The 27,987-nt window shown below is 33.3% G+C and overlaps 1 non-coding gene across 1 annotated transcript; it reads left to right on the top strand.

The window, feature by feature from the left end:
* The first annotated feature begins 11,477 nt into the window (after positions 1–11,477).
* On the top strand, positions 11,478–11,549 carry Trnac-gca (transfer RNA cysteine (anticodon GCA)). Its single transcript has one exon. It is a non-coding gene; the product is annotated as a tRNA-Cys (tRNA).
* The last annotated feature ends 16,438 nt before the right edge of the window (positions 11,550–27,987 follow it).

The following is a 27,987-nucleotide window of genomic DNA, read 5'->3' as shown; positions in this document are numbered from 1 at the left end:
CTTTATATTATTCTCAACTTCCCAATCTACAAATACTGAGCCAACACTTCCTTTCACATGTTGAAGTTACATTCAATCTTTTATTGATTATCAATCAACTTAATTGATTAGTTCTTTTACATATAATTCAGTTTTTAAATGTTGTTTTATATAGTTTTCTGCAATGTGTATGTTTCAATACTATGCAACTATTAAACTAACTACCTGCTGTAAGGAACGACAATAAATTTCTGCTCAGTTAAATGAATCAAAGTAATCACTGTGTATTCAGTTGAAAGTATTTGATTCAAGATATAATAGTTTTAACATGAAAAGTAAATCTAAGAATGATATACTTTTGTATGAAAAGGTTGTACTGTATTTGAGAAAATCGGTTATGAGATTTACCTAACGCTGTGTTAACAACTGCTGTTATTCAACTGTCAAGCTAGATAGTATTTAACAATGATTTATCAAGTTATGCCTAATTGTAAGGCTAAATCCATGTTTGTGTCTATTTTATATTGTTTTTTCACATACAAACTATAAACCAATACTCTGAGATCTCCTATCTCAGTATAAACAATTATTTCCCATTCTTTAAAATATTACAAACTAAAGTGAATTAGTCTCTGTTCTTGCACACAAAGGTTATCGGATGGTGTTTTATAGATGCCAGTGAAAGATGTTTGTCACTGCTCTATGATCAGTACCTGTACATCTCTTCTAGTCTGAGCTAAGCTGTTTGATTTAAAGGGAGTTCATTGTTTGATTTCAAATTTTTTTGTTCATTTTTGTATGATGTTAAGTTTTGAACATTAATCTTATTGCATATCTCACATTTCACAACTGCTAAAAGATTGAAGTTTGCTCTAAATACATGCTCAGCATTGCCATCTAATTTAGCCATGCTGGCCTAAATATACTGTTATATAATAACGTACTATAACATAACATAAGATGTTTAATAAAATATGTTATTTTATCATATGTTGTTGTATAATATAAGGTGATGTGATCTAATTTTGTTTAATACAAAATAAAAGTATATATTTTTCATAAACTGTAATATAATACAATACAATATAATAACTTAGAATACCAGTTAAAATAACATAATATATTGTAGTATAGAACCAAATAAAATAATATTATATGTTGCAATATATCATAATATCCTAAAATATAATATGACAGTATAGCATGTCATGGTACAACATAATACGACAAACTTTAATACAGTACAATGTTATAGTAATATAATATGACATGATGTGACTTGAAATAATAAAATAAAACAAAATCTAATATAACACCATTATAGTATATGAGTTATTAATTTGTAACTCAATGATATTGTGAGATTTAGATGGTATTAATATGTATAATTAAAACTACAAAATAAATTAATACTTAGTGTTAACAAGCTTCTTTGTAAATATTGGTTTTATGGCATCTATTGAGTGTGACAAGTATTGTGTTTATAACCTAAGAGTGTTTCTCTGTTTACCAAATCACCAGGAAACATATTGAACCAGGTGTGACTAGAATATCATAATCAGTATCCATATGCAAATTAAACATGCTGAAAAAAATCATTAATCTTATTTTCTATCACAATCTGTTGATCAGCACTTCAAACAAACAAGTGCTTGCTGTGAAATACTAGCAAATTCATCATTTTCATTTCTTTAAAAAGTATTTCTTCAGTTTAATATTGATTTTTTTATTTTCCAATAAGGTTTACAGCTTTTTTTTGTCACTAGTAACACACTGAACTGACACCTAGCAGCAGGTGTGTGATTTCAGACTTTTTCTTTAGCTTTTTAAAGTACTTCTTTAATTTCTTTATTGAATGCTTGCCAAGAAATCTTTATAATGACAGCTATACTGGCGGAATGTGAGTTGATAAGCGACAGCGGCAGAAGAAAGAGAGAAAGATATAAAATACCCGTACTAACAAGTAAAACTAGTATAGCATGTTGAAGTGAAATATACAGGAGTAGGAATGAAACATGAAATCTAATAATACAATGAAAAAGATGAAAATATATTTATAAATAAATTAACCAAGTATATATATACATAATGAATACTCACTAGGTACTATTGTTAACCAAGTATATACATAAGGAATACTCATTAGGTACTATTGTTAACTAAGTATATACATAAGGAATACTCACTATGTACTATTGTTAACTAAGTATACACATAAGGAATATTCACTAGGTACTACTGTTAACTAAGTATATACATAAGGAATATTCACTAGATACTATTGTTAACTAAGTATATACATAAGGAATACTCACTATGTACAATTGTTAACTAAGTATACACATAAGGAATATTCACTAGGTACTATTGTTAACTAAGTATATACATAAGGAATACTCACTATGTACTATTGTTAACTAAGTATACACATAAGGAATATTCACTAGGGACTACTGTTAACTAAGTATATACATAAGGAATAATCACTAGATACTATTGTTAACTAAGTATATACATAAGGAATACTCACTATGTACAAATGTTAACTAAGTATACACATAAGGAATATTCACTAGGTACTATTGTTAACTAAGTATATACATAAGGAATACTCACTATGTACTATTGTTAACTAAGTATACACATAAGGAATACTCACTAGGTACTATTGTTAACTAAGTATATATATAAGGAATACTCACTAGGTACTATTGTTAACTAAGTATATACATAAGGAATACTCACTATGTACTATTGTTAACTAAGTATACACATAAGGAATACTCACTAGGTACTATTGTTAACTAAGTATATATATAAGGAATACTCACTATGTACTATTGTTAACTAAGTATACACATAAGGAATACTCACTAGGTACTATTGTTAACTAAGTATATACATAAGGAATACTCACGAGGTACTATTTTTAACTGAGTATATACATAAAGAATACTCACTAGGTACTATTGTTAACTAAGTATATACATAAGGAATACTCACTAGGTACTATTGTTAACTGAGTATATACATGAAGAACACTCCCTAGATACTATTGTTAACTAAGTAATATACATAAGGAATACTCACTAGGTACTATTGTTAACTAAGTATATATATAAGGAATACTCACTAGGTACTATTGTTAACTAAGTATATACATAAGGAATACTCACGAGGTACTATTTTTAACTGAGTATATACATAAATAATACTCACTAGGTACTATTGTTAACTAAGTATATACATAAGGAATACTCACTAGGTACTATTGTTACCTGAGTATATACATGAGGAACACTCCCTAGATACTATTGTTAACTAAGTAATATACATAAGGAATACTCACTAGGTACTATTGCTAACTGAGTATCTACATAAGGAATACTCACTATGTACTATTGCTAACTGAGTATCTACATAAGGAATACTCACTATGTACTATTGCTAACTGAGTATCTACATAAGGAATACTAACTAGGTGTTAATCAATTTGGCATACATAAAGGGCTATATCCGCTCCTTGCTACTTTTATCACACATGATAAGGAGTCAAAATCCTATTTAAAATAGGAATATTGTATTTTTGTATCATGGCCGACATAAATTATATTATTAGCAGTTGTTATATTAATAACTTGATTGATTCACAAACTATACAGTTTCAAGCTATATTCAGTAACACTTTTTAACATCTCCAGACAAAAGACTCCATTAAGTTTCAGCTGTAAATAAGAACAATTGCTATTTGTACAGATTGAGACTTAATGGGTTGTCTGAGGTTTAGATGTACCATAGAACTCAGGTGCAGGTGGGTTCTTACAGAAATTTCAATGGCGTCAACCAACTCAATGATTAATAGCGTTATGATTTATAGCCTCAAAATATACTTTTTGCAGGCACTTGAAATAATACAAACTTACTAGAATTAATTGAATGTTAAATGTTCAATCATCTGTTGTCACGTATCTTGACTCTGACAATGAGTGCAGCTTGCCAAAGTTTTACTAGTAACTTATATTTGATTGGCCAATCTTTCTTAATCCAAAGTAATTTGTTACAAATACATTCCAAGTTCGCATTGGTTGTCATGTTTATCAATTATCTTATTTTAATTTGACAGCTTATCAACCAATGAACAAATGCAGTACTATTGATTCCTGAACTCTTATTGGTTGTGATGTCAACCAGTAGGAAGAAAAGGAAATAGTAAGAAATTATTCATCAGCCAAAAGGGATGCGACTTTTCACAATTGAAATTATCTAGGATTCAAAAACAACTAAAGGCCATATTTTGGGATATACAACATATTTGTGAACTTAGTCATCTGAGAACAAAAGTCAGAGCTGTTAGGGATATATATTAGCATATCACAAGAAGTATTTAATTAGCATTCGTAATAAGCCTGGTTAGCCCTCTTCCTTCTCCCTCTTATCTACTCGCTCCACTCCCCCTTCCCCTTCTCAGCGCCTCCCACCCCATCTCTCCTATCGATCAATTATAGATCAGCCCTTAGGCAAACAATAGGTTTGGATTAACTTGTTGGTCTTTTTAAAATCTTAATTTAGCGTTGTAGTTGTTTTTTTAATATCAAATATAAATGACCAATCTAAGTATTCAATTTAAATATCTAATATTAATGTTTAATCGAAATATTGAATCTATATATCTAATATAAGTATTCGATGTAAATATTTAATCTTTTGCCTGGGTTTAAGCCTATTTTACAATTTTATGCAGCATTTTACATATTTGCATTAGTGTTACTCAAAGTTTATAGTGACTTATTTTAAATGAAAGTTGGTGCTTTATTGACAGTTTGATTAACTGTTGATATCTAAATCTTCATATATTTCTCAGTATACAACTACCAATGTTACTAGACTATCTCTGTCTATGCTGAGCTCTGTTTGACTGATCTACTAATAGAACTAGTCAATAGGTGCTAGCCTATCATGTTAAGTAAACAAAGGTGAAAGAGCCAATTTAACTGCCTTTCATGCTCACTGTCAATCTTGCCAACATCAGACAGGTTCTCTGTGGTAGGGTTATATTGTATACCCTACTTAAAAATAAGTTTAAATGCATTAAACATTTAAAAATATATTTAGAATGAGCTTCTGACATTGGAGCAATTTATTTTTGGCGTGAATATAATCGTCTATCAAATTGCACAGATTACATAACAGCTGAAGTGCAGAATATTTACCATTAGTAAGTGAATGAATCTGAAAGGTTAATATTTATGTAGATATCACTAACAAACTTTAAAAAATCTTATTACGGTTACACAGATGACTTTAAGTAGCCAATCGGTTTGCTAGGATACTATCACAGTAACACAGCATACACCAATATGATTTAATAAGGTCGCTAGAAACAGGCATCTGCTACAAGCACATGTTGTTATGTTGTACACATAATTAAAATAAAACAATCACCATTACGAGTAAAAAATAAGCTAGAACCAAGGAGGGCTGCGTTGTAGTAAAAGACTGTATGTAAAAATACAAATATACACACATATATACATATACATGTATATATGATATATATATACATGTATATATGATATATATAGTAACTAAAAGTGGGTGCAAAAGCATATAAAAAAAGAACTCTACACTCAAAACCTAAAAGAAAATTAGGGGAGTATGAAATATTTGAAAAAACTTAATTAAGAAGAAAGTAAATTTTTAGTAATTGAGCTGCAAATTTGTTTTGTGCGATGCACTCATCTGACGCAATTGTACTAAAATCGCGAAATATGATATATATATATATATGTATAATATGTATAGTGTATATAATTACTTCTATATAGTAAATTATATAAAATCATAATATATACATGCACTTTATGTAATATATATACTATATATATGTATTTATATTTGATATATATCAAATATATATTATTCATATATATTATGTTAATATGAAATATATATTTGCATATATGAATAGATATATGTATATAGATATATAGATATATGAGAACATATATATTCTCATGTAAATTCTCATATATATATTTATACATCAGAAATTATATATATACATATATACATATATATATTTTGTTTTTTTTATATATTTAATTTTACCTGATGAATTGTAACAACCATGAAACTTTAAGTAGTAAACAGTTTTAAAAGTTTTCAGTTTTTAATATATTTTATATAAATCCTCTATTTTAATATTGAGCACTATCTTATAGTGAACTGCCACCTTCTTCTTAATCAGTAGGCTATATATATATATTTATTTATATATACATTTATATATGTATATATATATACATGTATATATATATATTTATATATATATATATATATATATATATATATATATTATATATATACTCATGCTACAGACAGTACTGTTTCGGCTATTAAAGCCTCATCAGTGCAGCTCAGAGCTTAGGCAAGGGACGCAAATCCCATTACCAATGAGAGTTGATTTCCTGCCATGAAACAACTAGGTTGCCTCACAGACTTTTATATATATATATATATATATATATATAAAAGTTATAACACTCCGCACTTTTTAGAGCGTAGAGTGCTGTTAGCAGTAGGCCTGACCACTTATCTATTATATATATATATATATATATATATATATATATATATATTTATATATATATATATTATATTACAGCATACAGTGAAAGAGGAAGAACAAAGCATTAAAGCCTATGCAGCCTCCATGGCCACTTCAGATAAGTTGCTAGATGAATTTCAATCGGCTGCTCTGACAATGGAGCTTCGCCCCGATGATGAGGAAATTGACTGGCACATGAAACCTCTTCATGGTGCTTGCCACCGACAAGTATCTAAGGTTGGCAATCTTGACCAGACATATATGTGGCTAAACAAAGAAAACCTAACGGCCATTACAGAGTCGCTACTCATGGCAGCCCAGGAGCAAGTGCTCCCAACAAGGCAACTCTAAACAAAAAACTATCACACTAGAGACGATCCTAGATGCAGACTGTGCAAAGATGCGCCTGAGATCATCCATCACATCATCAGTGGATGCAAGCAGCTAGCAGGAAACGCATACACTGAGCAGCATAATCATGTCGCTGGTGTTGTGTATAGAAGTCTATGTGATGAATATGGCCTTAATAAACCACAACACTGGTGGGAAGCTCCTGATAAGGTCAATGAAAATGACCGCACTAAGATTATCTGGGACTTCTACATCCGAACTGACAAGCATGTCCTAGCAAACCAACCAGATATAGTGGTGGTAGACAAGGAGAACAAGAGAGCTACTATAATAGATATAGCGGTACCCAATGACTACAATATAGCCAGCAAAGAAAAAGAAAAGGTAGAGAAATATCTCCCTCTTGGAGAAGCGATTGAAAAATGCTGGAGTGTAAGAACAACTGTAATCCCAGTAGTCATTGGGGCACTGGGCACGATAACACCGGCGCATAAAATGTGGCTTGCCCAGATACCAACAGCAATCAACTCAGGTGAGTTGCAGAAAAGTGCGCTATTGGGAACAGCTAAGATCTTGAGGTGAGTGCTCAAACTCCCAGGTCTCTGGTAGTAGACCCGAGTTAGAGCAGAAAAGTACCACCCATACGAGTTAACCGGGGTGAGGAAACAATTTTTATATATAAATCCGAATTGTATCCCGTTGTCCAAAAAGTGCTAAAAGTTTCCTGAGCTGATATATAAAATAGATAATAGAGCAGTGTAAAATTTGATAAAAACTGTATATGCATATATCAGTTTTTATCAATATACAGTTTTTATCAAATTTTACACTGCTTTTTTATTATCGATTATATATATATAATATATTATATAGAGCAGTAATTTATATATATATATATATATATATATATATATATATATATATATATATATATATATATATATATATATATATATATATATATATATATATATATATATATAAATTTGGAGTTGTCTTGTGCCAGCTACTTGTGATGACATGTGCCAATTACACCATCTATTAGAAAATATGCAAATTGCAAAGAGTGGTTCAAATCAATGAGTTGTTCCAATTGTGAGAGGCTAGCAATTGGAAATTATTTTAAATGACATGCAGGACATTATACACCCACCCTTTATTGGAAAAGTTCTAGCAAATCTAATAAATGGATCTGTTTTGAAAAAACTATAGACTAAAAAAATCTGCAGTTCATTGTATGTGTTAGACAAATCACTGCAGGTGCTACGTGCAACTTTAGAAATGGACAGGTGTCACAAATTGGTCTCAGCTGTTCTTTTTTACTTCTCGCACTCTCATTGGCTGGTAGGCAATTTATGAAAGAGATTCTGCTCCACGATCATATCAATGCCTGCCAAAGTATCAAGAAGGATTTTGAGTAAAATTATATTTCGAAAAATGATAACCGTCACTGATCCTTCAAAAATACTTACTCATAAAATGTAGGTCAGCAAACAGAACAGAGCTTGTTTTTACATCAAAAGCTAGCAAATACTAGAAGTTTTTTGGCATAATTCCAGGTCATTAAAATCTGTTGGCTATTTGCCAATTACAAATCTAATCACGCTAAACCATGGGTTATCGTATTTCTACACACCTCAAAACAAGCCACACAGAAAACGTCACCAGGTAAAATGCACCTATTAACTTTGATATTGAATGGAATCACAGGACTTGCTAGTTTTCTTGTATGAATAAGAGTAAACTGCACCTAAGGACACAATATAATCACATAAACCTCTCAATGCTAAGCATGAGTGATTCTACACCACTGCATTTTATACCCATAAATTAGACTCCGATAAAAACATGACATTAAAATTTCTAGCTTATGTCTTACTCATTCATCTATGTACATCGTACATTTCACAAAGTAGATACATTTTTGTGTTTGCTGTATGCACCAAAGGGTATATACCAAACACATTTTAAGTATACTTCTGTTACGTATAATATAGCTTTAATAACTTCTAAATTTGCATTTTTTGTTTTATATATCTCACTTTATATCTCACTTGTTGGGGTCTACTGTATGTTCTTAAGTTTCTCGATCATTCTTTGTTTTTTTTTAGAAGTTGTCTTAACCTGACAAGGTGGAAACAACTTTTAATGCTGTTCTACAACTCAAGTCTGCCATTCATTTATCAACTTGGATATAGTGAATGTTTGATCGACATAAAACTAATTTAGAAGTATGAATAAATATCAATATATTTGTTCTTTAATATCTAAATTGTATACAAAAATACTATAAAAATTAATTGTCATACGTTAACATAAACTTTCACATATTCTTTCACATGTTGGTAATACAGAGTCACTATCATTTCTATAGAAACTTATAAATGAGTAACTTGGAAAATATTAGCTTTAGATCCATACACTGCTTGATATTCATTTTATGTTTAATAAAGCTATCCAATTAGAAAGTCATTCAAAGTCGCCATACACTGCATATCAAATACATTTAAAACTGTTTAGTCATTCAATCTATGCTATGATAGTTTCTCTTCAATTCCGGAAGCCAAGTGCTGCTGGGAAATTTCCATGATATCTGACTGGTTGGCAACGGGCATTGCCAAATATAAAACGTTGTAGAAGCTGGATAGGTTATCTGCATTTGATTTCTTTGTGTATTTCAGAACTTCTGAAACCTGAAACAAATAAGTATTATGTTTAAAAAGTTGCAGTCAAACATTTAAAAGCTTTATAAAAACCTGTTACATTTGTCACGCGTATCATAGCAAAGCTTTCTCAAGGTCAATATGATAAGTAAATATCATGTTGGTCCTAAATAAAGAAAAGTGTTTTATTAATATTTATAATTGTTTACTAGTATATTATTATATTAATATTATTACCATTATTTAATACTTCAATGTTATTAATCTCTTATTATTTATACTTATGATTACATTGCTGTATTATTCATATTTATATTTTATGTTCATGTTATTCACCTTTATTATAATAGATATTTTATGAACAGATATATTTATTAATAGTTAAGGGATTGTATAAGTCTAGTAGCTAGCAATTTTTGATATACATGTAGTAGCAAATCTATCTTGTCACTCCTCTGTCCCTTAATTCTATGGGCATAAGTTTCACTTAAACATAAGTTGGTGAGAGTTAAAAGGTATTTCCAGAGTATTTTGAAGCAGCAAAAGTAATTACATAGAATATTTGTTATTTCAATCATTTGAGAGTAACAAGCAAATAATTCCTTTAATTTTTATCAAGTACCATCTGATGAAATAATTTTTCACTTAGAAGTAAAATAATATTTAAAAACACATATTTGAATGAAAATGCTTTTTATCATTTTTCTTTTCACAGTGTCGTAACGTAAATTTGATCAATTGTCTTAGAGAATATTAATACATTTACACGTAAGTGTAGCAAAAGAATTTCTTACTATACACCAACAAGTATTACATAAGAGCAAACTAATCAAATTTGGCATTTAAATAGTGAAGCTATTATGTAGTAAATAATCAATAATCAATAATCAATAACCAATCAAGATTATCACCTAAAATACATATAAATTTTAAGAATCTCAGCAAAATAATAGATAGCAACATACAAGAAGAAGACTGTTTCATCGTTCACATGACTTCTTAACCAATAGAAACGACAATACGCTTACAAAGGAGTTGTCTGTTCATTGTAATTATTCAGCCACTACAATTAGCATACTAAATTTCTCCAACCATTTAAAACCAAACAATAGCTATTGTCTGGTTCCAGCATATAAAATATAGAATATAGAATGTGAACAATAGAATAGCTGCTATTCTGTTGTTCACAATGCTTTGGCAGTATTATGAGTTGTCTTATCAACAAGTGAAAATTAGGTTGCGCTTAAAAAGGAGTTGTCTGTTGGTTGTAACTATTCAGCCTTCACGAATTGCTCAAACTTCTTAAAACAAGGAAATTATGTTACGTTTTTTAAAATTGTCAGATGTTACTCACAGCAAGAGCAGCGGAAAGTTCTGGTCTTTCACTAATCATTTCATCTAGTTTCTGTTTGTCTGCTGAATTGTCATTAGAAGGAGGCTTGACAAAGATAAGAGGGATGTGGTTGGCTATAGCAACATTGATGGAAAGGTCACAGTAGTTTGTCTCCAGCAGATTAGAGCTTGTTATGACAATGACTCTGAGGCTACGCTTCAGGTATTCCGTCATTTCTACTGGAATGATTGTAACAAAATTTACATTGGTTCCTTAGATTACAGATTTGGCGCATTTGTGGAAATTCACTTCTCAAATTCCTCTATTATTGTTTTAGCATTGTATGTGGTGGAAATATAGCTCAGTGGTAGAGCAGTCTGATAGGCTGTCAGTTCAAATCCCAGTGTTCCTTGCATCGTGACTTTCTTTTGACGAAACCAGGATTGTTTATTAATCACCACAGTTATTCAAGATTTTGTTTTATTTTGAAAACAAATACTTCAAAACCCTTTATTCTGTTTTTGACAGCCTCACAGTTTCAGTTAGGGATATAGTTCAGTGGTAGAGCCATCGGCTGCAGTCCGATTGGTCCTGGGTTCAACTCCCAGTGTCCCCTTTGTTCTGGCCTTTTTGAAAAGAAGTAAATGATGTGCTTTTTCGAATGAATCAGATTCGTTTCCGATTATTTTATATGCTTTTGAAAAGAACAGCCACGAAACGCATGCTTATGATTTTTTCAGTGTGCCTGTCAACTTTTCAGGATATAGTTCAGGGAAAGAGCAATCAGCTTTAGTTTAGTCAGCCCTGGGTTCAAATCTTAGTGTCTCTCATTTGCTAGCAATCAGTATAAGTAAAGATGGTTTTTGCATTGATTATAAATATCATAGCATATGCTAGATTCACAGCAGTGCCCATGCCACTAAACGCGGAACAATGAACTGTTCGATACAGAATAGAGTTTAAAACAATTCCCAGCATTCCCTGCTTACATAGCATTTCCTTAACGCGCTCTTCATGCTTTAAAAGGAGACCAACTGATAACTATGATGAATTGAAAACTTTGGGTTTACCTGAGCCAATGAGGAAATCTCTGTCAGGAATGCAAATGTTATAGTACTTCTCTAGCTCTTTTATTAAGTGGTTTGTAAGGAATTCCTGATCTTCCCGGGTTTTCGAGCATACAATATAAGTATTGCAGGGTCTTTCTTTTGCAATTTATAATATTTTACTTGATTGCATAATAATAAGTGACAGAATCATATACTTATTATATTTCGTTCAAGACCTGTTCTAACTATGATATGATTAGCACTAACCAGTATGTTTGTAGCTTAACCTTAGGCCTATGAAAAAGCAAATTTAAGTGTTCTATCTACGTTTTTGGCTTGAAAAATAAATTGGGTTTTTTATTTTCAACATATAATAGAAATATATAAGGTATATTTCTAGTATTAGTAGCATTATATAGCATTGAATAGAAATTTTCATATACACCACAATAGCAAGCATATATTCAGTGCCTAAGCTGTAAAATTAATACTTATATTTGAATGTTGGGTTCCTTTGGCTTATCTAAAGCCAGAAATTATTAAAAGGACAACTCAATGTGTATATGGAACTCTGGAGTATTAAGCACTAGAGGAGTCTGGACACACTGTAGACATAAACTGGCAAATAGTGGGGCAATAAAATTTACTGGGAATTTTCCAGAAAACACGAAAGAAAACACTATAAAAGGCTTTTATATTCAAGTTAGACCAGTTTTAAATTTTGATAAAAGTGGTACACAGCTAAACCTGTTATCGTGACAGCTCTACATAATCCAGTTACAGTGGAGACACTATTTACGAGATCAATTCGTTTGAAAAGCCATTTCATAAGTAAAAACCAATTTATATGAGAGATATGAATTATATATATATAATATGAATTTATATGATTTATAAATATATATAACCCTTTTTATATATACTTATAAACCAAATTATATTAGTTTATCAGTATATAATTCATATATTTAGAAACTAATTTATATATTGGCTTGAAGAGAACTTTTTTGATGCAAGCCAGATGCCCAGATGCCTTGTATTGTTGAGTCTATTAAATTATGTTTATTATATTAACATAATGTAATAAAAACAATACATATTATATATAATATATATAATATAATAATATAAATATAAGATAAGTTTAATATACATTAGATATAATACAATAATATAAATATATATATTATAGATTATATTGTAATTTATTATATTAGCTGATGAATACTTCTACTGCCTCGAGGCTTGTTTCACCAACAAGCAATGAGGCCTGTTATAGCTCAAGAGTTAAACTCAAAAGATATTTGATGTTATAAATTAACATAGGCCCTACTGAAAGAGTGGGCTAAGATATCTGGTTAAGATTGTTGGCTAAAGATGAAGGCTAAAGTTGTGGGCTGAATTCTTAGGCTAAATTTACCACATAAATAGCCACAAAGCTGACAAGTTTCTGCGCCTACCTGAAATTTCTGATTGTTTTTGGCCTGCATTCCAACGGCACTTGATGTATGTGTTCCAAAATATCGTTAGCTCTTTTATATAGAGATATAACAAGGCTGCAGCAAGCATGACTACAAAGGCTATAACCAGCACTAAAATTGTCACTCTTGTTGCTATCTTCGTGTCACAAGGAGTGGTTGCTATAATATCCATTGTTTCGTCTGCCAGAGATGTGAACAGAGTTGAGGTTGACATCTACATGAGTGAGACAGCATGATTGCTTGAACTTTCACATCTGCTCTTTTAGAATACCGGAGTTGAGCAGTTAGCTATTACACTGTACAGTCACACCGTAAACGCTTAGGGTTTGACTGTACATGCCTAGGGTTTGACTGCACTCATATAGAGTTTAACTGAACACATATATGGTTTAACAAAAAAACATCTGATTTTTTAAGACTTACATATAGTTCTTAGGCATGATGTACAGTTAATCCCTCAATATGGTAAAACTTTTATTAAGTGTTTCAAAGGCAAGTATTTCCGTAAGAATATATTTTAACTCACATAACATGTGCCGTGGCCTTATAATCTATGATAACTCTTTGATGCCTACTCTGGTAATTACGCCACATGAAAGAAATGTATTACACAGCTTCACAACTAGGTAGCATGACAGAAATGTAATATGTTATAACTTTGTGTAAAAATGAAACTAACTGTAAAAAACTAAATTATAGGTAAAAAACTAAAGTTTATGTAATAAAAAGCAAATTACAGGTAGAAAAGTTAGGTTTTATATGACAAATTGTTTTTACGTAAAAAAGTAAATTAATAAAGAGGTCATCAGTAAAAATAGATTTTTGTCATTGCTTTCTTTCGAGATATTTAATGTAGGAACTGTCGTCATGGCAACAGTTGGGTTGGTGGATGGGCTGCTAATAAAGACCAGTAGTCATGGTAACAGTTGGATTGGTGGTAGGGCTGATGATAAAGAACAGTAGTCATAGTAACAGTTGGGTTGGCGGTGGGACTGGTGATAAAGAACTGTGGTCATGGTAACAGTTGGGTTGGTGGTAGGGCTGGTGATAAAGAACAGTAGTCATAGTAACAGTTGGGTTGGCGGTGGGACTGGTGATAAACAACTGTAGTCATGGTAACAGTTGTGTTGGTGGTAGGGCTGGTGATAAAGAACTGTAGCCATGGTAACCGTTGGGTTGGTGGTAGGGCTGGTGATAAAGAACTGTAGTTATGGTAACAGTTGGGTTGGTGGTAGGGCTGGTGATAAAGAACTGTAGTCATGGTAACAGATCGGTTTGTGGCAGGGCTCGGGACAAAGATGCAGAACATATGTAACTTATTCTAACCAAAGCTATATAAGATTTCAACTTCTCTCATGTATAAAACTGTAACACTCTGACAGACTTCGAACATCTTACGTCGAAAACTACCTTAGTATCGAAATAAGCTTTCTACTGAATGTTGGAAAAATTATAAAGTAAAGGAATTATATGCAGGGGTTTGAAATTTCACACAATGTTAATCGAAAGCAAACTGCTGATCTCCTACATTTGCATAATCATCAGGAAAGTAGAAGAAATATTGATTGCTGCAAATCAAAACAGGTAAAACAAAGAAAGTATATTTGTTGCTGCAATAAATCTGAGTTGAGAATTTTTTATAGTGTTAGGTTGCTTGCAGTATGTTTTATATATCAGACAGGTGAGAGTTCAGGATGTGTATGTGTGTACATTTGACTGACTAAACAATAACTGAACACAAAAGATAGTAACAGCAATACAGGATAATGATAGGATTATTATAGACCATAGCTATACAGAATAATACAGGATAATAAACTAGCTATACAGAATAATGACTTTAGCAGTAGGTCTACGGGTCACACAAATATATAAAATATAGTTCAACATGTGATGACTTTATAACACATACCTAGTTAGAACCTAACAGCAACATAAAATCACTAAGTTTTTGATGCACTCTACTGCGATTTTCAATAAAAAGTGATCACAAACTATAAATGGTAAGTTAATAACAGCTTTCGTTCTGAGGTACTATTTGATGCATTTTTCTAAATGGTACGCATAAGCCCAGTAACTGTACTTCCGGTAGATGTACATCCAGTAAGGGTATATCCAGTAAGTATATGTCAAGTAAGTGTACATCCAGTAAGTTTACATCCAGCTAGTGTACCTCCAGCAAGTGTATGTACATCAAGTGAGGGTATATTCAGTATGTGTATATCTAGTTGGTGTATGCCCAGTAGTGTACACCCAGTAAGTGTATGTTCAGTAATTGTGTCATCCACAAAGGTATGCGTCTCTTCTGCATAAACTGTCAAATGCACTTGTTAAGTCAGTCACTGGTTTCACTAGACTAACTATTGCCAGAATATGGATGACAGGTGAGAGTTCAGGATACGTATGTGTGTATATTTGACTGACTAAACAACTACTGAACACAAAAGATAGTAACAGCAATGCAGGATAATGACAGGATAAAAGACCATAGCTATACAGGATAATACAGGATAATAGACTAGCTATACAGAATAATACAGGACAATATACTAGCTATACAGGATAATACAGGACAATAGACTAGCTATACAGGATAAAGAATTTAGCAGTAGGTCTACGGGTCACACAAATATATAAAATATATTTCAACATGGGATGACTTTATAACACATAGCTAGTCATAACTTAACAGCAACATAAAATCATTAAGTTTTTGATGCACTCTACTGCGATTTTCAATAAAAAGTGATCACAAACTATAAATTGTAAGTTAATAACAGCTTTCGTTCTGAGGTACTTTTTGATGCATTTTTCTAAACGGTACGCATAAGCCCAGTAACTGTACTTCCGGTAGATGTACATCCAGTAAGGGTATATCCAGTAAGTATATGTCAAGTAAGTGTACATCCAGTAAGTTTACATTCAGCTAGTGTAGGTCCAGGAAGTGTACATCCAGTAAGTGTACATCCAGTAAATGTACATCCAGTAAGTGTATGTTCAGTAAGTGTATGTCCAGTAGGTGTACATCCAGTAAGTATATGTCCAGTAGGTGTACATCCAGTAAGTGTATGTCCAGTAGGAGTACATCCAGTAAGTGTATGTCCAGTAGGTGTGCATCCAGTAAGTGTATGTCCAGTAGGTGTACATCCAGTAAGTGTATGTCCAGTAGGTGTACATCCAGTAAGTGTATGTCCAGTAGGTGTACATCCAGTAAGTGTATGTCCAGTAGGTGTACATCCAGTAAGTGTATGTCCAGTAGGTGTACATCCAGTAAGTGTATGTCCAGTAGGTGTACATCCAGTAAGTGTATGTCCAGTAGGTGTACATCCAGTAAGTGTATGTCCAGTAGGTGTACATCCAGTAAGTGTATGTCCAGTAGGTGTACATCCAGTAAGTGTATGTCCAGTAGGTGTACATTCAGTAAGTGTATGTCCAGTAGGTGTACATTCAGTAAGTGTATGTCCAGTAGGTGTACATCCAGTAAGTGTATGTCCAGTAGGTGTACATCCAGTAAGTGTATGTCCAGTAGGTGTACATCCAGTAAGTGTATGTCCAGTAGGTGTACATCCAGTAAGTGTATGGCCAGTAGGTGTACATCCAGTAAGTGTATGGCCAGTAAGTGTACATCCAGTAAGTGTATGTGTAGTAAGTGTGTGTCTAGTAAGTGTATGTCCAGTAGGTGTATGTCTAGTAAGTGTATGTCCAGTAGGTGTACATCTAGTAAGTGTATGTGTAGTAAGTGTATGTCTAGTGAGTGTATGTCTAGTAAGTGTACATCCAGTAAGTGTATGTCTAGTAAGTGTACATCCAGTAAGTGTATGTCTAGTAAGTGTATGGCCATGTTAGAACATTAGACAAGTGGCTCATCTTGTTTTTTTTCCTAAATAGTGGTGATCCACTCATTGAATATTTATTTAGCAATTCTAGGAAGCAGTTGATGCGAACCAGTTGCAAATATAGTACATACATTATTACATGGATATTCAAAAATGTGCAATGCAGAGTTACCTTCTTTTGCAGTCTATAATGAAAATTTACGGAAAAAGCAAACAAGTCTTTTACTGCTGATTTGTAATCCATCATTGTTTGCTGAACCTATTTGGATGCTTGTCTGAACCAATATTATAAGTCAAATATTATCTTATATTATTATATTATAAGTATATTATCATTCAGCACAAAACATTCGGTGAGCAAGTCACAAGTTTATCTCTTGAAATTCAGTTACAAGAGTTCCTATATAATAATTTTGATAGGGTCCCTTTCTTACTCTATATTTGTTAAGCAATCTGTCTGTCTGTACGCATATGACACGTAATCTCTTTAATATTTAAAAGTACATTTAGATTATTTTTATAGATGTGTTCATAAATATCATTACCTCTTTGTACCATAAGTGGATATTGTTTGTCTTTACTAATGAAACCAGCTTGCCTTTGTCTCAAGCAATCTACCCGCTTTTTACTTTAATAAATAAGCAGCTTTGAACAACAACAATAATAATAATAACGAACTGCACTAGTTTTAATTGTAGGTGATTAGTAATACCATTATAATGATGTCGTATTAAGTAACCACTTGATTGTATAAATGGGCATTCTGCTGATTTTATTAGCGACACACTCTTTTCATGAGCTCACAACTCCAATAAGTACAGTTCTAGTTAAAACACTATTAGATAAAACAAAAAATCACACATTATTTTTTCATCGCAAACTATGAAGATAGTTTTTACAGGGCTTGTTAGCTAACTGGATTTTGAGCAGCAGTCAATAGGGCTACAGACACTTAGGCGACACTTTTGGTTCAAAAGGCGACAACTTCAGACGGAAAGGCGACATGATGGAAATACCTTAATTTACCTCAATCGATATTATAACTATATCTTCACTTTTGCTTAATGTTATATTTCTACTAATTGATGAAATACAACACATGGATGCACACACACACACACACACACACTACTGAGGCTGCTAATACATGATACATGAGCCAGCAATAGTATAATAATTCATCAACCGGGTTATGCAAGGGGCTCAAGAATGCATCGCTTCAAAGGGGTTAAAAAATTGGTACTTCCATGATGTAATGTATTAGGTGGTAAGGAATTTTAGACTCTTGCCACACTGATAAGCAACTTGCCAGTTTTCACAAGCAGTCAAGGAAGGAAGTGAAAAAGAAAGTAGTGAATATCTAAATGACTTCTGAGCATTTTGAGTTGACGAACTGGCATGAGTTAAATTTGTGGAAAAGGATGAACAGAAAAATAGTTGAGTTATTAAAGACAGATAAATTTTCGGCAGCTTCTTTTTAATAGTATCCATCTCAATTAAGTGAATATGTGGTACAAGCTTTAATACAATAAGAAAGTCAACTCCGTGTAAAAGAATAATCTAGTCAGCTTAATGTGGGTATGAGCAGGTAATAGATGCCAAGGAAATAAGGTAGAGCAATGGATTAAAAATTTACTAATGCAAATTTCCGATTTGGGCATTGATAAAGTTGGTGTCTTGTTAGTGTTCACTATTAATTCACAACAACTTATCAGGACTTAATGTTTTAAATTGATGCTCCCCTTAGATTGACTATGCGGCAGAGGAAGTGCAAAGCTGACGCAAAGATGGAACAGTTACGAACAACAATAGGTAAGACTTGCACGAAAGGTTGATGCTTATGTAAAGCCAGGAGAACCAGACTAGAATGAAAAGCCAGAAATGCACTTACTGTAACTAGACCAGATGTAAAACCAGAAAAACAGGCTGATAGGATTTGAAATTTGAAAAGTGAGAATAATTTGAAAACAAAGGTAAAATGTTGAGAAGCACCGCAGTGGAACCTGTTACTACCCATATATAACAGAGGCAGTCTGAGAAACACATTGATGTGGTTGTTGTACTTGAAAGAGAGTAGGTCTACAATATTTATCACAATGCCAAAAGACTACTGCGGACACTGCGATAAACTTGTTGCTCGCAACCACCGAGCTTTCGCATGCGATGGCTGCGATATATGTGTACACTTAAAATGCACAGGAGTCTCAGTAAAGATTTATAAAGAGGTACAGAATGGCGATAATGACAATGAAATGTAAAATGCAAAATGCATAGGCTATGCATTTTAAATTTTGCTCTGCTATAGTCATGAAGTATAAATCCTTTAGGAAATTTTTATTTAAAGCAACTGCTTAAACTGCTTTAAGGAAATTGCAAAATTAGCAGCCGAAGTGGACATAAAATTGGAAAAATTTTAAAATTTTTATTACACAGGGAATAATTTTTATGACCAAAGCTTTGAAATTTTTAGAATAAAGCTGCGCAATCATCAACTTTAAAAGTTACTGCAGTTTTACACTTTTTTTCTCGTTTTTTCACAATTTGTGATAATTATGGACATAAGTTGCAATTAATAACTCTCCAGGCTAATGTCCACAAAGTTTAAAAAATTTGGTTTTTGGATGCTTTTTATTATCTGGTAGACATGCAGCCCATGGACTCCTTGCCCTAATGTGAAGCGCATGGTTCTTATTACAGAATTATTCATTATGTAAGCTACCTATGACCTGGTTTCCAACAACATCTTCTTATAAGACAAGCTAATTTGAAAGTGTTAGACCTTGCAGCTAATCGCTCATACATCTTTTTTAATCATGCTGAATGTACAAGATTGACTTCTACAGTATACCACAAAATTTCAGTTTTGAGCAATTACTAATTAGAGATAACTATTTAATGGCTTGAATAAAACAGAGATAAATACAAAGTGATGTCACATGCATTTGTCAAAATTAAATGCAGTTCAACACAGCTCATCTTCATACAGTGTCACAAAATGTTTTAATTTCTCGGAACTATCTTTTAAAGCAACCTGTTAAACTATGAGGAAGATTCTCAAGGCCGATCCATGCTACGGGATGGTGATGGCTTTGGATGGCTACGCGATGGCGATGGATACTCCATGTGATGGCCCATAGGCAAATAAAGCCACCTGTGCCTTCACTAAGAATAGCGGGTCGGCTAGTACCAGAAACTTGTACATCGGAAACTACGCTGGAAGACCAGCATGAAAGTAGTACACAAATAAGGTATAATTTCTACTATTTATATTGTTCTGAAAGATAAACACTTAATGATGAAATTTAATCAACATACTTTTGTTTTATACATAATTTATTTATCTTCCTACACAGGTCAGTGACGGCTTTCAGCTTTGTGATCAATCCTGCAGGACTGGCAAGAAAATGCTAAAAGCCAATGAGGGCTTCCTGTACACACTAGACAGACAAAGGAAGTCATTATTGGAAACAAAAACTTGCTGGAAATGTGCGAATTGGCAAGCAAAGTGCGCTGCAAGAGCTATTGGTACCAATGGAACTTAGGAAAGTCGAGGTGTGGACAATCATGAGCTACTAAACCTGCCAAAAAGAGTCATCCTACAAAGGTATGCATCTCTTCTGCATAAACTGTCAAATGCACTTCATAAGACAGTCACTGGTTTCACTAGACTAACTATTGCCAGAATATGGATGACCTCACTGCATGAAGCTGCGCATAGACTATATACATGTAGTTCACAGCAATGGTAAATAATTTAGATTTTTATCTCACAAGAAGTTAGAGTTAGATTTATTTATGAGGTGAGAGTAATCCCTGGTAATAACTGTGAGCGAGTATTGCATTTTAGTAATTCATCTTACTCAATATTCTATTGTGTAATTTCATCTATCACTGTGCCTTTTATCATTATAAACAATAAAGCCTTTTATACCTTTAAACTCTTTCCTTGCAGTTGAAGGAAAGCTTCCACCAAACTTCTTCAAGGAGGATGTTCGGATTGGGGTAGAAAGAGCCATAATTGTTGCCACATACCATGGAATTTCCTTACTGAGTAAAACGAAGACATGGTATGTCGATGGTACTCTCGAAGCAGCGAGGGAGCCATTTTATCAACTTTTTCAATTCAGGTTTTTCTAAGACAGGGGCCACAAAACAGGTGCCGGTGGTGTATGCCTTTATGTCAAAAAAACGAACAATAGACTAAATCGCAGTTTTTACTGCAGTAAAATAATTGATACCACACCCAGCAGCAACTGCAGTTGTTGCTGATTATGAGTCAGCTATTTGGAAAGCCAGTGGGGAGGTTTTTTGAAATAGATATGTTTGGCTGCCTTTTTCACCAAACCGGGCGTTTTATAGAAAGGCTCAGAAGTTAGGCCTTTAGAGACTTTATCGCACATCGCCACAGGTCCGCAAGTTCATGCGGCAATTATTGACCATTTCATACTTACCAGCAAGCCAGTTTCATGCAGCTTTTGGACATTTATGGAGAAATGCACAGAATATTAATGTAGATGAGGTAACGCAATTGTATGACTACTATCAAACCAATTGGATAGACTCTACTGTATGGCAGCTATCCAGCTGGTCTTGTTACCACCGATTAATACGAACCAACAACGATGTGGAAGGTTGGCACAACCAACTGAATAGGAAGCTAGGCAATAATTGCAACCCAAACTTTTATTGTGTGGTCAATAAGCTTCACAAGGAGTCAGAGCTTAGCAAAATGTTTACGGAGTGAGTGGCTTACCATATCCTTTCATGATCACAATCAGAAAAAATGAAATCTCGAGAACACAAGTTAAACAGTTGTGGACTAGGTATGAAGCCGAAGAGCTCATTACAAAGGAACTGTTGATGAAAATCAGCGATACTATCAGAATTACCTGGTAACAAGTGTAATTTCATGTTTTGTGTCTGTAGGTGATTTTTCTGCAGACAGATATTGTTTCAAACCTCTACTTTTTTACACTTTTCACGTCTTTCACACTCCTTTCACACTCCTTTCACACTCCTTTCACACTCCTTTCACACTCCTTTCACACTCCTTTCACACTCCTTTCACACTCCTTTCACAGTCATTTCACACTCCTTTCACAGTCCTTTCACACTCCTTTCACACTCCTTTCACACTCCTTTCACACTCCTTTCACACTCCTTTCACACTCCTTTCACACTCCTTTCACACTCCTTTCACACTCCTTTCACACTCCTTTCACTCTCTTTTCACACTCCTTTCACACTCCTTTCACACTCCTTTCACACTCCTTTCACACTCCTTTCACACTCCTTTCACACTCCTTTCACACTCCTTTCACAGTCCTTTTACACTCCTTTCACACTCCTTTCACACTCCTTTCACACTCCTTTCACAGTCTTTTCAAAGTCCTTTCACAGTCCTTTTTAAACTCATTTTACACTCCTTTTACACTCCTTTTACACTCCTTTTACACTCCTTTTACACTCCTTTCACACTCATTTCACACTCCTTTCACACTCCTTTCACACTCCTTTCACACTCCTTTCACATTCCTTTCACATTCCTTTCACATTCCTTTCACATTCTTTTCATACTCTTTTCACACTCCTTTCACACTCCTTTCACACTCCTTTCACACTCCTTTCACACTCCTTTCACACTCCTTTCACACAACTCTTTTTTTTACATTTCTGGCTCTTCATCTACATTTAACTTTAACTTTTTGCATTTGCAGCTACCTCTCTGCCATAAACTTTTACTTTTCACATATCTCTAATGACTAAGCCTCATTTTTCCTAAGGACCTGCTTAGGCGTTCTCTCCTCTGCCTGCTGAAAAGCCTCTCTCTTTTGCCTTTGAAGTCTTTATCCCCACCTGTTGAAACCTTCCGCCTAAATACTGTTGAGACTCGCAGCCATATGAGTGTAACTTTTATTAGCTATTGTAACTTTTTGTTATTATAAACAATAATATTATTGTTTAAAATTCCACTAGTTGTGTATTTTAATTGTTTAACTTATAGAATTAAAATATTGTAGTGTACAGTTAGTCAAAAGCAACCAAAGTTGCGTTGCATCAAACCTTACAACTCAGTCCATGCATCTGATCTAATGAGTAAATCTAGATGTCGCCTTTCAGTCCAGAATTGTCGCCTAAAAGTCCGGAATTGTCGCCTTTGCGTTCGCTGTCTCTTCCTTCCGTCTGAAGTTGTCACCTTCCGAACTGAAAGTGTCATCCAAGTGTCTGTCGCCCTATTGACTGTTGTCTAACCGTCCATAATTCGCTTGTTGTTATGCTGCTAACGAATGATGTTGTGGCAATACATATATTTCATATACAAAAAGACAGCGCTGTTGTTTTCTTTTAATTTATGCATCGTCATCTGATCAATGATGTTAATATATTTTTCTCCGTTTTATCATATAGACGGCAAAAATTGATATTCCTTTTGGATATCATATAGACCTTGTTTTTTGGTATGTAATAGAGAACATGATTGAATGTAATAAATGAACATGAATGAAGACAGTGTCTGTAGGGTTTGTTGTTATGCTGCTATAGTTAATGATGTTGTGCCAATACAGATAATTCATATACAAAAAGACAGCATGTTTTTTTCTTTGAATTAATGCATTGTCACCTATTCAATGATGTTGATATACATTTCCCAATCATATCATATAGACAGCTGAAAATGATATTCTTTTTGCACAAATCTGTACTAAGACTTTACTACTAATCATATGTTCCAGCTCACCACATTTTTATCGCATCCCTAAACCTTTGAACATATTGCCTTGTCCCAAACTTGCTTGTTTTGGCATTCGTGTCTAGTGGCATTTGTGCAAACTATGTCTAGAATATTTGTATTTATTTTCTACTCATTTTTCCTTATCCCGACTCCTTATCAATATCGTTAGATTGCCAACTTTTAAAACGTGTTGGTTCAGTATACTCAATAATTGCCTATTTCTGTCGTCTACTTTTTTAGGCATGTAACGAAGAACATGATTATTAATGACCAATAGGAAGTTATACATTCATATTACTCAAGCTACAAATCTACTGTTTCCTTCTCCAATATGGTGCTTCACTTCAATTTCATCATTTTCATACTTTGTAAATACGTTGTCCCATATCTTCCACAATGTTTTCTGACCTCAAATTTTCTTCTACACTGCTGAACTAGTCCATATTAGCGTCCAAACAGTTTTTTGGCCGATCGAAACTTTCACACGCTGCATTTAGCACAAATGCAATGCGTAAAGGTTTTGCTCACTAAAAGTATCCTTTGGCCCAAAACTTGAAAACCATTTTATGCATCAACGTATTGAGACAACGTTAGATAAGGAGCTACTATTAGCCTGAGACACCATACCAGCTTCATACCGCATAATCTTTGCTTATCAAGAAGTCACTTGATTTTATCAATGGGCATCCTGCTGATGTTATGAGTGACACACTCTCTTCATGGGCTCACAACTCCCACTATTACAGTTCTAGTAAAAAATCTATCAAATAAAACATGAAATCACACATTATTATTTTTTCATAGCAAACAATGAAGACAGTGTCTGTAGGGCTTGTGGTTATGCTGCTAATGAATGATGTGGCAATGCAGATCATTCATATACAAAAAGAGAGCGCTGTGGTTTTCCTTTGAATTTATGCATTGCCATCTGGTCAATGATGTTAATAAACCGTAAAACCTCTAATTGAACTCAATGGTGCTCTATTTTTCAACCTTTCTTTGATGGTGGCGATCAATTAGAGGCAGCGTTTAAATAGAGGCTGGCGGCTTATTATTCAAAAAGCTCATCCAAATTTTCAAAAGACAAGTTTAACCCTATTGCGGGCGAAGCGACTGTCGCTTCTATTTTTCCCTCTTTTTTCCGGTAGACCCATATTAAACATTTTGAATGCAATAAATATGCTGACTTACCTCTAACTTTTCAAATATGTCTTAATAAATATGCATCAAAAATCAGATAAATATCTCTACCGGTTAATATCTATTGCTTGCAATTGAGCTGCGATGATAAAATAACCTGTCTCCTTCTTTGCAATTTGTTGGCAATTTCTACTTTTATTTTATTCTAAAGCTGAAGAATATTTTATTTTATATCTATATTTAAAAATTTTGCATAAAGGCTCATTGCAATCACTGATAATGTTGCTACAGTTTGCAGTCAAAACCAGCTGTTTATGTGCAATAGAAGTTGAGTTATGAGCATCGATCCATTGTAAGCCGTGTTAAGATAGCCACAAAATGCTATTAAATAACATGATATAAATTTGCATATTAATAAGCTATACAACAATAATCTATCAAATGATACAAATATATATTCATAAGCAAGTGACATAAACGAGCCACACTTATATTGCATACAGAAACGAAAATTAACATTTTCAAAACAAAATATTTCCATTGTTTTTTCGGATACCTGTGTTCTGATTGTTGCTTTTGATGGAATGAACATCTTTCAGTCGTCCAGTACCTTCCACAAAATCTTCTGGCTTCAATTCTCTTTCTACACTGCTGAACTAGTCGATATTAGTGTCCAAAATTTTTTTCGGCAGAGCAATACTTTCACGTGCTGCATTTAGCACTGATGCAGTGCTAAAAATTTGCTCGCTAAACGTATAACCTTTGGTCCAAAACTTGTGAACCAGTTTTTATATGCATTTTATATTCCTCAAAAATATTAGGACTGCGCTACGCAAGAAACTACAATTAGCCTGAGATAGTTAGTATAGTTATTTCTATGGCATTGCTTTCCGAGTTCCATTTACCCCTGCAAATTTAAACCGTTTGTCTATATGTAGGCTACTTCGAAGTAGAAAGATCAAGTTAAACGAAGAGCTACTACTAGCCTGACACCGTTATTGAGATTTTTGCTACGGCGTTGCTTTCAAAGTTTTAACACAAAAAAACCAAAGGCTTTGGAATTGAACAACTAGATAATTAACTGTTATTGATATAAATGATTCATTATTAATACAATGTTTGTGGACACTTTTCTACTGATCAGTTGATATAATGGGCTCGAAAAAATCAAATAATGTCAAAGTGGTGGTCAAGTGGAAGGCGTGTTCAATTGGAGAGTGGCAGTGTATGTTTCAACCCTTCTCTCAGAGTGACCGTCAATTGGAGGTGGTGTTCAAATAGAGGTGGTGTTCAATTAGAGGTTTTACAGTATATTTCCCTATCATATCATATAGAAGGCAGAAAAGATCATCTTTTTGCAAAAATCTATACTAAGACTTCTCTACTACTGATCATATATTCCAGCTCAACAAACTCTCATCAATCACATCACCATGTCTTTAAACATATTGCCTTATAACAAACTTGTTCATTTCTCTTTAGGTGTTACAGTCTTTAAAATCCTCTGTAAACTCTGCCTAGATTATTTCTATTTATCTTTCCACACATATAACAAACATCGCATTTTATATCATAACACCAACATACTACATCCACTTTGTATGTTTTAGTTAATGAACTTTCTGTTACTACAACTTTCAATTTACTATCCTGTCTCCTCCACCATACTGCAAGATCATCAACTTTTAAAACGTGTTGGTTCAATTTACTCAATAAACTCTTGATTTCTGACTTTTCATTCTTTTGGCATGTAATGAAGAAGATAATAATTAATGACCGATAGAAAGTTATATATTACAGATGCTACAAATCTATTGTTTCCTTCTCCAATATGGTGCTTCATGCCGATGTATTCCGTCAATTACATCATTTTCATACTTTGTGTTACACAATGCAAGCCATAGAAAGACTTGTCTTGGAGACTTCTAGAAATAATATAAATTTATAGATGGGGTTGCATCAGATTTGAGTTGATCTTAAGAGAAAGCTTTTTTTTCTCTATCAGTTGATATGTTGTTTGTTGTGTTAGGCGATCTCATTACCAAGATATTTGAAGATTAAAATCGAAAAAACTTGATCGCGGTAAAACGCTCATGCCAAAAAACATGCCCAGACTCGCCCAAAATGATGTCAGGCGTGATATATCTGTCAATATATCTCGTATTCAAATCGTTTTTTTGAGATAAAAGTCTAGTCCTTCGCGGATCTATTGGCATATATTTTATTTTGCATTTGCTCATATTTGCTAGAATAAAATTTTAAATCCATCGACAGATACATTATTACCAATGTCTCAAACGCCTCAAACAAGAAAAATTAAAAACTTGTCATATTAGCTTCTTCTAAATGCTGTGTAAACATCTTAGTACCGACTACCAATTGTTCCAGTCTACGGTAATTCTGTCAAGCAAACTATGTAGAATAAGGTCTTTGTATCGGCATAGCTCCGTCGCTACCCACACTAACGATATACAGCCTCCCAAAAGCCCGCTCACATTATGCCCGTCGCCGATCCTGGGGGTGGGGCTGTATATCATTGCCCATACTGAAAACTGGTTTCTTATTACCGTAAGTAAAATACGCAAGCTGCGTCTTTGAAAAGAATATACATATGGATAGAGTTTTAAGGATGAGAAATCTGCGGTAAACTGGATTTGAACTCACATTCTCCAGTTCTGCGGACATCCATATACCGTATCCAATTCACTGCAATATTCTGCAAATCATGTTTGCATTATCTTCAACAATATTGTTTTATTATATAATTTTTACAAGCAAAAAAATTTCATTTTGGCATAAGGCTTTTATTAGAAAT

The sequence above is a fragment of the Watersipora subatra genome, chromosome 2 (assembly GCF_963576615.1).
Source record: "Watersipora subatra chromosome 2, tzWatSuba1.1, whole genome shotgun sequence".
Taxonomy (NCBI): Eukaryota; Metazoa; Bryozoa; class Gymnolaemata; order Cheilostomatida; family Watersiporidae; genus Watersipora; species Watersipora subatra.
Note: the sequence above shows the minus strand (reverse complement) of the source record. Positions and strands in the feature narration are given on the sequence as shown.